An 11,531-nucleotide genomic window follows, 5' to 3' on the forward strand; every position below is an offset into this window, starting at 1 on the left:
ATCTACTCACACCAGCAGCTTTGCCTAACCCAATTAAAGTAAACATGAAAAAAAAATCACATTTCATATCAGCACAGCAAGCAGTCCACCGACAGACACTGTTGTGAATCGAGTATTATCCGTTACTTATTAGTTTCACTCACAACTCAAGTTCCTCACAATGACTAAATTAAGGTTTCCGGAAGCAAACGAACAGATGTGTGGTCCATATGACTTCTGGTATTGTTGTACGTCAAGTAACCCCAGTGGCAGATTAGCCCGGTTCTCCTCGGCCTGCCCAACCCGGAAGTGACGCACCACTCAAACGCTTCTCATAGGAGGAGCTTATTTATAGAAAGTGCTCCCCACCTACCGCCCAGTGATAGATTGGCTCCAGCAGTGGTTTGGATAATGGTTTGGATAATGGATGGCTTGCGCTTCAACTGGAAATACTACCCACTGTTGTGACTTCTCTTATGTACACTATTGTAGTGTTACTATTCGTGGGTTACTAACTTAATCACTATTATATATAAGTACACGGAGACGAGGATGCGGCATAAGTCTGATCTTTACTGATGGAGACATCACACACTACTAGGCTCGACCAGTGTATTACAGAACTCAGTAGTGGTGACAGTCCAACACAATCGAGCACTGAGTGCTCGATCCAATACACCACATCCCTCTTTTCCAACTGAGATGTGGCCTACTCATCAGTTGCTTCAACAGTAGACCCTTTACCGAACCATTAACACTATGGCATTAACACTGAACAAGTCTTTTCTACTTGCATACTTCAATGATTAATACAGCATTTTTTTAAAATGACAGATGACTCTCATTAAACAACATAAACCATTTCCTTTTCACATTCTGGTGGTTAGCATGTAAACATTTTGAACATTCAGCAATCTTGCAACATTTCAGGTTAAACACACCTTGTACTCTTTGTTTTACCTTCTTTTTTTCTTTTTTTTTTTCTTAATAAACACTTGAATGATCACACAAAAGAACCCTGAGGTTAGTCATTGTATCTGGCAGGGCGCCTAACTGCTCTGCCGCACTTTGTGTAGCATGTGGGTGTACTGCCTGTAGTCACCGGAGGAGGGTTGTGTGGTGGCAGGTCATGTGGTGGTGAATCGACTGGCACAGGCGCTTGTGAGGGTGAGGGTTGTACCTCTGGGTCAAAATGTTCCTCACTGTCCGTGTCTCTGAATAGGCTCGGATGTATCTTCCTCAGATGTCACCTGTTCCTTCTTTGCATCCTCCCAGCCGGTGTCTGCACAGTGTAGGACCGTGGTTCATCTCGCTGTCGGATGACAACGGCAGGCTCCCAGCCGCGCCGCGTTTGCATGTGTACGGTGTCTCCTGGGGTCAACACTGGCAGGGGCTTTGCACGCTGGTCGTAAAGTTGTTTTTGGCGGAACTGCAGGTTCTGGATCTTGCTGTGAATGTGCTGTGGGACTGATTGTGTCAGCACAGCACTGGAGCACGGAAGTGTGCTTCGTAGAACTCTCCCCATCAACATTTGTGCAGGTGATACGTCCAGTCCTGTCACCGGTGTGTTCCTCAGTGACAGCAGCACCAGATGTGGGTCAGTGCCGGTCTGCATTGCCTTCTTCAGCGCATGTTTCACTGTCTTTATGGCTCTCTCAGCCATGCCATTTGAAGAGGGAAAACCTGGGCTGGAGTGTGTGAGCTTGAAATCCCATGAAGCTGCAAATGACTTCATCTCATAGCTGGCAAATGGGACATGGTCACTCACTATCTCCCTAGGAATCCCGTGTCTGGCAAACACAGACTTCATCTTCTGGATTACTGTGTATGCTGTTTTGTCAGATATGTTGAGCACTTCGGGATATTTGGTTAGGTAATCAACTAACAACAGGTATGACTGACCGTGTAGCTCGAAGATGTCAGCTCCGACTTTCATCCATGGCAGTTCTGGGACCTGATGCGGCATAAGTGGCTCAGCCTGCTGTTTGGGCTGTAGCTGCTGGCATTGCACACACTTTTCCACCATTGCCTCTATATCTCGTGCCATGCCAGGCCAGTAGAGAGACTTTCTTGCTCTGGCTTTTGTGCGCTGCACTCCTTGGTGTGCAAGATGCAGCTTCTCCAAAATCGTGCTCCTGAAGCTCTGGAGTATGATGATTTTGTCTCCGACCAAGACAATGTCATCTTCCATGCTTATAATGTCCTTTACTGCCCAGTAGGCGTGTAGTTTTCTGTCCAAACTTTTCTTTTTCATGGGCCAGCCTTTCTTGTGTTTCTCACACACAGCTTGCAGCACACTGTCTGCTGCCGTTGCTTTCTTTAATTGGCTGAGTGTTTCCTCGCTCAAGGCATCTGTGGCATCCAAGGCATACACAACTCTCTCATCACAAGGGTTTTCATCAATATGGTCACCGTCTCTGCTAGCTGTAGCGCGTGAGAGTGTGTCGGCAATGTACATGTGCTTGCCTGGTGTGTATGTTACACTCAGATCATACCTCTGCAGTTGTAAAAGCATACCTTGCAGCCGCGCAGGTGCTTTGCTCAGCGGCTTGCGCATGATGACCTCCAGAGGCTTATGATCGGACTGGACAGTTACTGGTCTGCCGTAGACATACTGGTGGAATCTCTTAGCAGCAAACACTATAGCGAGCAACTCTTTCTCTATCTGTGCGTACCTCTTTTCTGTGTCGGTGAGCGCTCGTGAGGCATAGCACACTGGGCGGTCGTCCTGCATCAGACAGGCGGGATCCCAGTCCATCCTTTGAGGAGTCTGCTTGTAGAGTGAGAGGCTGCTTGTGATCGTAGTATCTCAGCACAGGGGCTTGTGTGAGGATGGTCTTTAGTGCCTTTAGCGCTGAGCTGTGGTGCGGGCACCATTGCCACGCTACATCCTTCTTGAGCAGCTGTCTGAGGGGTGCCGTGAGTGAGGCTTCGTTTGGTATGTATTGCGCTAGGAATTTTGTCATTCCCAGCAGACGTTGGAGACTTTGTTTGTCTTCCGGGGTTGGCATGTCGACAATCACTTTGATCTTTGTGTCGTCAGCTCTCTGTCCTGCTGCCGTGATGACGTGTCCCATGTACTTTACAGTATCAACTTTAAACTGGATCTTGTCCCTGTTAAATTTCACACGTGCGGTCTTGGCTCTCTCCATTACTTTCTGCAGGATTTCATCGTGTTCCCGCTCTGATGACGCTGCGATGATCATGTCGTCTGCTATAATGTACACACCTGGGATATCGCCGAAGGTCTCACAGTTCTTTTGTTGAAACACTTCGCTGGCCGATTTGATCCCGAATGGGAGTCTGAGGAAGCGGAACCGGCCCCACGGCGTGTTGAAGGTGCATAGCTTAGACGACGGCTCATCTAGCTTGATCTGCCAGTATCCATCCTTTTCATCTAGGATGGAGAAGATGGATTTTCCTGTTAGCCTGCTGTGCACGTCTTCCGGTGTAGGAATGGAGTAGTGTTGACGCTTGACTGTCTCATTCAGGTTGCAAGGATCCAAACATACCCTTAGCGCACCATTTTTTTTCTTTGTGGCAACAAGACTGTTCACCCATTCTGTAGGTTCATTGACAGGAGTTATGACTTTCCTGTTCTGCAAGTCTGTGAGTGTCTCTCTTAGTGAGTCCATGATGGAGAGTGGTACGTTCCTGCACACGTGAATCACAGGCGTGACGCTGGGGTCAATGTGTATGTGATGAACTCCAGGAAATTCGCCTAATCCTGTGAAGACCTCCGCATACCTCTGCAGCAGCTCCTCTTTGGTGGCTGGAGGTTTTGCTGGTTGTGGGGACTCCACTGCAAGGGCCTCGACTCTTCTCACCAGCTGCAGCTCTTCACACGCATCTCCACCCAGGATTGGCTTGTCAGCTCGGCTAGACACATGGAAGTCCAATATAGCCGTATGCTTAGATGTGCGGCAATCTAGAGATGCAACACCATCTGAGGGTAGTCGTGCACCACCAAAAGCAATCAGCACAGTCTTTGTGGGCCGTAACTGAACGGGACCTGGTAGCTGCCGGAATACGCGCATAGGAAGCACATTTGCATCGGCGCCTGTGTCCAACTTGAAGTTAATTGCTACGCCTCTGACCGTGGCTGTTTCACGCCATACAGTGCCTTTAGCTTGGTGGGCTGCTTTGTTTTTGTATTTTCCAATCATGCCTATATATAAGGAATCAATTTCACTTTCTAGATTATGCACTGTCTTTGTCTTGTAATTGCCGCTTTTTTCAGTGCTTGATTTACACACCTTGGAAAAATGATTGTTCTTACCCCATTTGTGGCACACTGCACCATAAGCTGGGCATTGACGGGGCTCATGTTTATTTCCACACTTGTGGCAGAGAGTTGTTGCTACATGCCTCTTGCTGCTGGTTTTGTTCTTGTTCCAGCTGCCCGTGCACGTTTGCCCTGTTGCTTTCTTCAACGCCTCCACTGAGGCGTCTTGGACAACATGTGACGTCTGCATCGCTTGTATTTGTGACTTAGCGAGCTCAGCTGATCTACATATCTCTACGGCCCTGCGCAAAGTAAGCTCATTATCACGTAACAGTCTTTCTTTCAAACGGGCATCATTTATGCTGAACACTAATTTATCCCTTATCATGTCATCTTCATGTCTGCCAAACTCACAGTCTTTGCTCTTCTGGCGCAGCTCTGTGATGAATCTGTCCACCGATATTCCTGCTGACATCGTGTGCGACCAGAATTGATGGCGTTGGAACACGACGTTCTTCCGAGGGCTGCAGTAGTCCTTGAAGGCTTTCACAACGTCCTCCATCGATTCGTCGTCTCCTTCTGGGATGACGGTGAGTGTGTTATACACTTCCAGCGCCTCCTCGCCGATGGTGTGAAGCAGAATGGCTATTTTAACCGTCTCTTCCTTATCCAACGCACCTGAAGCGGTCATGTACAGCTGGGAACGCTGCTCCCATCTCCTCCAGTTTTCTGCGACATTCCCGGTAAGGATCAGCGGTGGTGGCGGCTTGAACTGTTCCATATTTGTGCGCAGGCTAGCACGTGTTAGCTAGCTGCCTCAGCTACCAGCGAACTCGTTGAAGTACCGCCCTCGAATTATACCGTAACTCCGTCTTCTGACACCATGTTGTGACTTCTCTTATGTACACTATTGTAGTGTTACTATTCGTGGGTTATTAACTTAATCACTAATATATATAAGTACACGGAGACGAGGATGCGGCACAAGTCTGATCTTTACTGACGGAGGCATCACACACTACCAGGCTCGACCAGTGTATTACAGAACTCAGTAGTGGTGACAGTCCAACACAATCGAGCACGAGTGCTCGATCCAATACACCACAGTCCACACTAGACGTTTTCAAATATGAATAAAAAAAATCCAATAATAAAAAAACTTATCAAAGTTTATTTGACAAACGTGAAGTTGGAGTACAGCACTGTCAGCACATCGCGGTGAAACTTAGTTTCTTCGATGTTTTGATGCATGCTCAATAATCCAGGTAAGAAAATGAAAGAAGTTTGAATAGGTTCATCTGGACACAGCTGGTATGCTGGTGAGTGAATCACAGGAGACGAACGAAGTGTTACTTCTCTTCATTTAGCAACAACTAGCTTTCATCCAACTTTCTGTCCTCGCGCTCTTGATCTTTTTCTGTCCCCACAAGTCTTTCTCCGCCAACCATCGTCTCACAGCGCCACCCAGTGGCGATGGAGTGTGGTGTCCACAAACGCCAGAGAGGGCCGGTGTGGGTGCGGGTCTTTGTTCCAACCAAGCAGTTACACACCTGATCCCACTAATCAGCCAGCAGAGTTTTTGCTGAGGAACTTGATTAGGAGACTCAGGTGTGTAACTGCTTGGTAGGAACAAAGACCTGCACCCACACCGGCCCTTTCTGGATAAGATTGTCCATCCCTGGTTTAGACTGAAGAGGCCACTTAGATAATGATGAAACGTATCCGTCAGTAAACGTTGTGTCCAGATGAACTGATTCAACCTTCTTGATAGTTTGTTCGACATTGGCGGGTAGTTTCCCCTTCTAACCCCAGTAGCGTCATGTACACGGAACTGGTTGTTCTCAGGTTACTTTTGTATTGTAGAGGAAAGTGCAGATGACGTTTCAGTCTTGTTCAATTCAACAGCTTCAGCGGTTGTGACGGAATCGCAAATTAACTTTGTTGAATATCAGTCTACGGCCCAACCCCAACACACCCCTTGCCCCACCCCTCCATTTGGCGCGTTCACGCCAGAGATTTTTCAGGGGCACACTCCAAACCCTCCAAACCGCGTGTTATGATAAATCTCCCAGAATGCCTTGCAAATCATCGGCAAGATGGTGGTGAATGCTGCACAAGCAACAAAAGAAAACCAAGCAAAACAAAAGAAAAATTATTTTTGCAAGATGTATCTCAAGTTCCTGTTGCTTTAGATTTAATTGGATCATTTTTTAATGCTTCTGGGCTGTGCTTGAATTTAAATAAATGTGAATTAATGTCTGTGGAGCGAAAACATCAGTCGGACCAGTACAACAAAAGAGTCAAGGGCTTACCTCTTTTTGTCAGTGACCGGGTCCTAGTGACGAACAGAGGCGGAAGAGGCAAGTGGAAACTAGCCGAGAAGTGGGAGCCGGATGTTCACACTGTTGTTGCTTCCAAGCCACAGTTCCACATCTACAGGATCAGGGACCGCAATGGTCATGTGAGGGTTGTCCACAGGAACCTCCTCCTATCAGTCAACTTCCTACAGGTTTTTAAGGATGCCATTCAGACTCAACTTGTAATGTCCGTAGACGCCTTGTCTTACTGACATATGAATAATTCAAGAAAGAGCCGACTTCGTAGGTTCTTAACTCTGTGTAGCTTTTACTAGCGTTCATCCGACATACAACCTTCATCACATGCGCGTCTCACTTCCTGTATACGTCACATGCACTGCACGTACATCCGTGAGTAGGTCAAGTTAAACACGTGACCTTTCATTCATTACATCTCCCCCTCTAAGATTATTTTCTAAACATTTCTCTGAACATTTACTGCCAACAATTTTAACCTGTATATCACCCCCCTTTTCACAAAAAATTAAAAATCTCCCACAGTACACAAGTCCATACGCCTCACAAATCCAGCCGGATTGCAGGCTTGCTCACCCTGCCAGAGCGAGTAACATATGGTGTGGAAGTTGGCATTTCTGCTGCTCGGGACTCATCCGTGTTTCCACTCTCCCCTGGAGTGACATGGTCAGGATCCCTGCTGACAGAGGTGAGTGTTTTGGGTGTGGCCAACAGGTGGCGCCTGTTCCTTCTGTAATGTTCACCTTGAGCTGTCTCCACTATGTAGGATCTGGGAGTGGAGCTCTGACTGTGAACAACTGCTGGCATTGTCCATGTTTTCTGTCCATCAGGTTTGGTGAGTACTGCGTCACCCGAGTTCAGTGGGCGCAGTGTCCGCACGCCGTTCCTGCGGTTGTAGTAGAAAGCCTGCCTCGATTTGGCTGCGGCGTCAGCGGTTTTGATCAGTTCCTCTTTAGGCCAGGCCGGTTTCAGGTTATGCTGCAATGTGGGTAAGGTGGTTCTGAGTCTCCTACCCATGAGCAATTCCGCTGGACTGGCTCCAGTGGAAGAAGAGGGTGTAGCTCTGTATGTCAACAGGGCGAGGAGAGGGTCTTCCTGCCTTAATATGCTTTTGGCTATCTGAACAGCCCTCTCTGCCTGTCCATTACTCTGGGGGTAGTGTGGGCTTGAAGTCACATGGATGAAATCATAATCCTCACTGAACCTCCTCATCTCTTCTGAAACTAGCTGTGGCCCATTATCACTAACTACAATTTCAGGGATACCAAAACGTGCAAATGTAGCCTTCAGCCTAGCTACAACCTGACTGCTAGTAGTTGTTGGTAGATTTAGGATCTCCAAAAACCTGGAATAATAGTCAGACACTATCAAGTAGTTTTGCTTTTTGTACTCACACAGGTCTATGCCAACTTTCTGCCATGGTCTGGATGGGAGCTCACTTGACATTAAAGGCTCTTTTCTCTGTGTGTTCTTGTGTTCTCTGCAGAATTGACATTGCTGTATCTTTGTTGTAATGTGCTCTGTCATTTTGGGCCACCACACTGACTGGCTAGCTCTCTCTCTGCACTTAACTATCCCCTGGTGCCCGTCGTGTATTCTGTCTAAGATCACCTCCCTCATCTCTGTGGGAATGACGATACGACTGCCTCTGATGACTAAACCATCGACCTCAGATAACTCCCCTCTCACCTGATAAAAGTCTCTGACTGTCTCCGGCACTTTATCGACATACTCAGGCCAGCCGTGTCTGATGAAGCCCAACACTGTCTGGAGCTGCAGATCCCCATCCGTGCTCTGTTTTATCTCCTGCATCCTTTGAGGTGTGGCAGGCACCTGGCACACGATGGCATCAATGTGCGCTGCAACATCATCATGAGAAGCACCATCTCCGTAGCGCTGCTCTGGGCCTCTAGAGAGTGCATCAGCCACAGCTAAAGTTTTGCCTGGTGCGTATTCAGCCACTGCATTGAAACGCATCAGCCTCATTAACAGTCTCTGGCACCTAATGGGCACATTATCCAAGTCTTTGCTGTTCATGAGAGGCACTAGTGGTTTATGATCGGTGACAAGTCTGAAATTGTCAAGCCCAAACAAGTACTTCTCGAACCTTTCACATGCCCAGACGCTGGCTAAGCACTCTTTCTCGATCTGTGCGTACCTTGTCTCTGCGTCACTCAGCCGTCGGGAGCAGTAGGCCACGGGCTTCCAGTGTTCCCCGTGCTGCTGGAGCAGAACGCCTCCCAGCCCGTAGCTGCTGGCATCTGCTGACACCACCGTAGCCTTAGTGACGTCATAAAAGGTGAGTACCGGGGCGGTGGCGAGTGCTGCTTTAAGGTCTTGGAATGCTGTGTTCTGTGCAGGTCCCCACAGCCACTCTGTCGTTGCTTTAAGCAGTCCATAAAGCGGCTGACCTACAGTGGACAGCTCTGGGACGTATTTTGCCAAATAGTTCACCATCCCGAGGAACCTCTTGAGTTCCGTCACGTTCTGGGGCTGAGGAAAGTTCTCTATTCCGGCCACTTTGTCCGGGTCAGGTCTGATGCCTGCCTCGTTGATGATATGACCAAGGAAGCGGACTTGTTTCTGTTTGAACTTGCATTTCGCTTGGTTCAGTTTGAGACCTGCTGTTTCAATGACCCCCAGCGCCTCTGCTAGGCGCCGGTCATGGATTTCCTCAGTCTCTCCATGTATAAGGATGTCATCCATGTACACCTCTGTGCCCTCTAGCCCGGTCAGAGTTTCCGCCATCTTTCTCTGGAAAATCTCTGGAGCACTCGTTATACCAAATGGAAGGCGGCAGAAAGCATACCTCCCAAATGGGGTGATGAAAGTGGTGAGCCCCCTGCTGTCTTCATGCAAGGGGATCTGGTAAAACCCACTTGCTGCATCCAACGTTGTGAAGAACTTTGACCCTGCGAGCCTTGGCATTATTTCCTCCATAGTGGGCAGCACGTATTCCTCACGTTTCACCGCTCGATTCAGCCTCCTGAGGTCAGCGCAGCAGCGAACCTCTTTCTTGTTCGGTTTCAGCACCGGCACCATAGCGGCGCACCATTCTGTGGGCTGAGTCACTTTTTCAATAATGCCCTCATTTTCCATACGCTGCAGTTCTTTCTTAACCAGTGGTACAAGTGGCAGCGGTATCCGTCTGGCTGTATGCACCGCGTATGGCTGGGCACCCTCCACCAGAGCTATTTTCACTGGGTCTGTTTTCAGCAGTCCACTTGAACCGAAAACTCCACTGACCTCATTCATCCGCTTCACTAGACCCATCTCCACTGCCTCTGGACGACTCAGCAGACAGCTGCCTCTCCCCTTGATCACATACACTGGAAAGGAGTATTGTTTCTCCTTGTAGTTGGTTGTGGCTTGAAACTGTCCTATGCAGCTGATGTTTCCACCTGGGCTTATGAAGCATGTGTCAGGAGGTCCCAGTTTTATGTTTGGCTTCAGCTTTTTAAATGTCCCTTGGTTGATAACAGTAGCGTCAGCCCCCGTGTCAATTTTAAAGGTTATTGGTACATCACTTATTGTTAAACTAACAGTCCAATCTTCCTGACTGCTCTCTTTGCCAACTTCTCCCAGAAAGTACAGCTGTTTAACCTCTTCAGTGACTTCTCTCACCGCTTTAGAGTGACATACACGCTCCCAATGTCCCTTTTTATGACACTTGTTGCACTTACTGTTCGTTGCAGGACACTTCCGCTCATCGGTGTGCTGCGTCTTGCCGCACCTCCCGCATTCATCTACTTTGTTGGTTGCAGGTCTGCTGCAACCATGACGCTGTCCGCCCTTTTTGTTTTGGCGTTCGTCCCGCCATCGGACAACATTGACGTTAGCCAGCTGGGCCTCTGGTTGGTTAGCTTGGAGGCTTAGCTGCTTTGTTATTGCCTCCGCCTGGCGCACTTGTTCAATGACTTTCACCAGAGTAAGGTCCGCTGTGAGCTGGAACTGACGGGAGAGCACTTTGTCTTTTATGCCCACTACCAGACGATCTCTGATATGTTCATCCCTCTTGTCCCCAAACTCACAGTGTTCAGACAGCTCATACAATGTCCGGATGTACATCTCCGCTGTCTCTCCTGGCTGCTGGCTACGTTGATAGAAGCACGCCCTCTCATGTATGATGTTACGGCGGGGAATAAAGTAGTCGTCGAACTTTTTCAGTACGATATCATAGTCCACTTTATCACCCTCCGCCGCGAAGTCAAACGAGCTGAATATCTTTTCAGCCTCGCTGCCCATTGCATAAATCAGCGAACTCACTTGAATCTCCCCGTCGTCTTTATCCAGCTTTGTCGCGAGCCTGAAGCGCGAAAACCGTTGTCTCCACTCCGGCCATTCAACGGGGCAGTCAAACTTGAATTCACTCGGCGGATTAAACTTCGGCATGACCGCTCGTGTTCAGATACACAGACTATTCTGACACCATGTAATGTCCGTAGACGCCTTGTCTTACTGACATAAGAATAATTCAAGAAAGAGCCGACTTCGTAGGTTCTTAACTCTGTGTAGCTTTTACTAGCGTTCATCCGACATACAACCTTCATCACATGCGCGTCTCACTTCCTGTATACGTCACATGCACTGCACGTACATCCGTGAGTAGGTCAAGTTAAACACGTGACCTTTCATTCATTACACAACTCTTCCAGTGAAGTTTTCCAGCGCTCCACGGAGCAGATTTTTGCTGGCTATCCCTGCGCGATCATAGTCAATGACATAATCATGGAGGCAAAAGTGTGGAGAAACATGATATCAACTTGAGAAAAGTGCTCAACCAAGCCAGGGAGGTGAACTTGAGGCTGAATCCTCTCAAGGTCAGCTATGTTGGTCAAGTTTTCACGAGTGAGGGTCTAAAAGCCGACCCCTCCGAAACAAAAGCCATCAATGAAATGCCAGTGCCAGCAGATGCCCCAGCCCTGCAAAGATTTCTTGGGATGGCAGCTACATCGGAAAATTCATTCCGAACTATGGTCAGCTGACGGCTCCAC

Source organism: Lampris incognitus, chromosome 15, assembly GCF_029633865.1.
Source record: "Lampris incognitus isolate fLamInc1 chromosome 15, fLamInc1.hap2, whole genome shotgun sequence".
NCBI classification, from domain to species: Eukaryota; Metazoa; Chordata; class Actinopteri; order Lampriformes; family Lampridae; genus Lampris; species Lampris incognitus.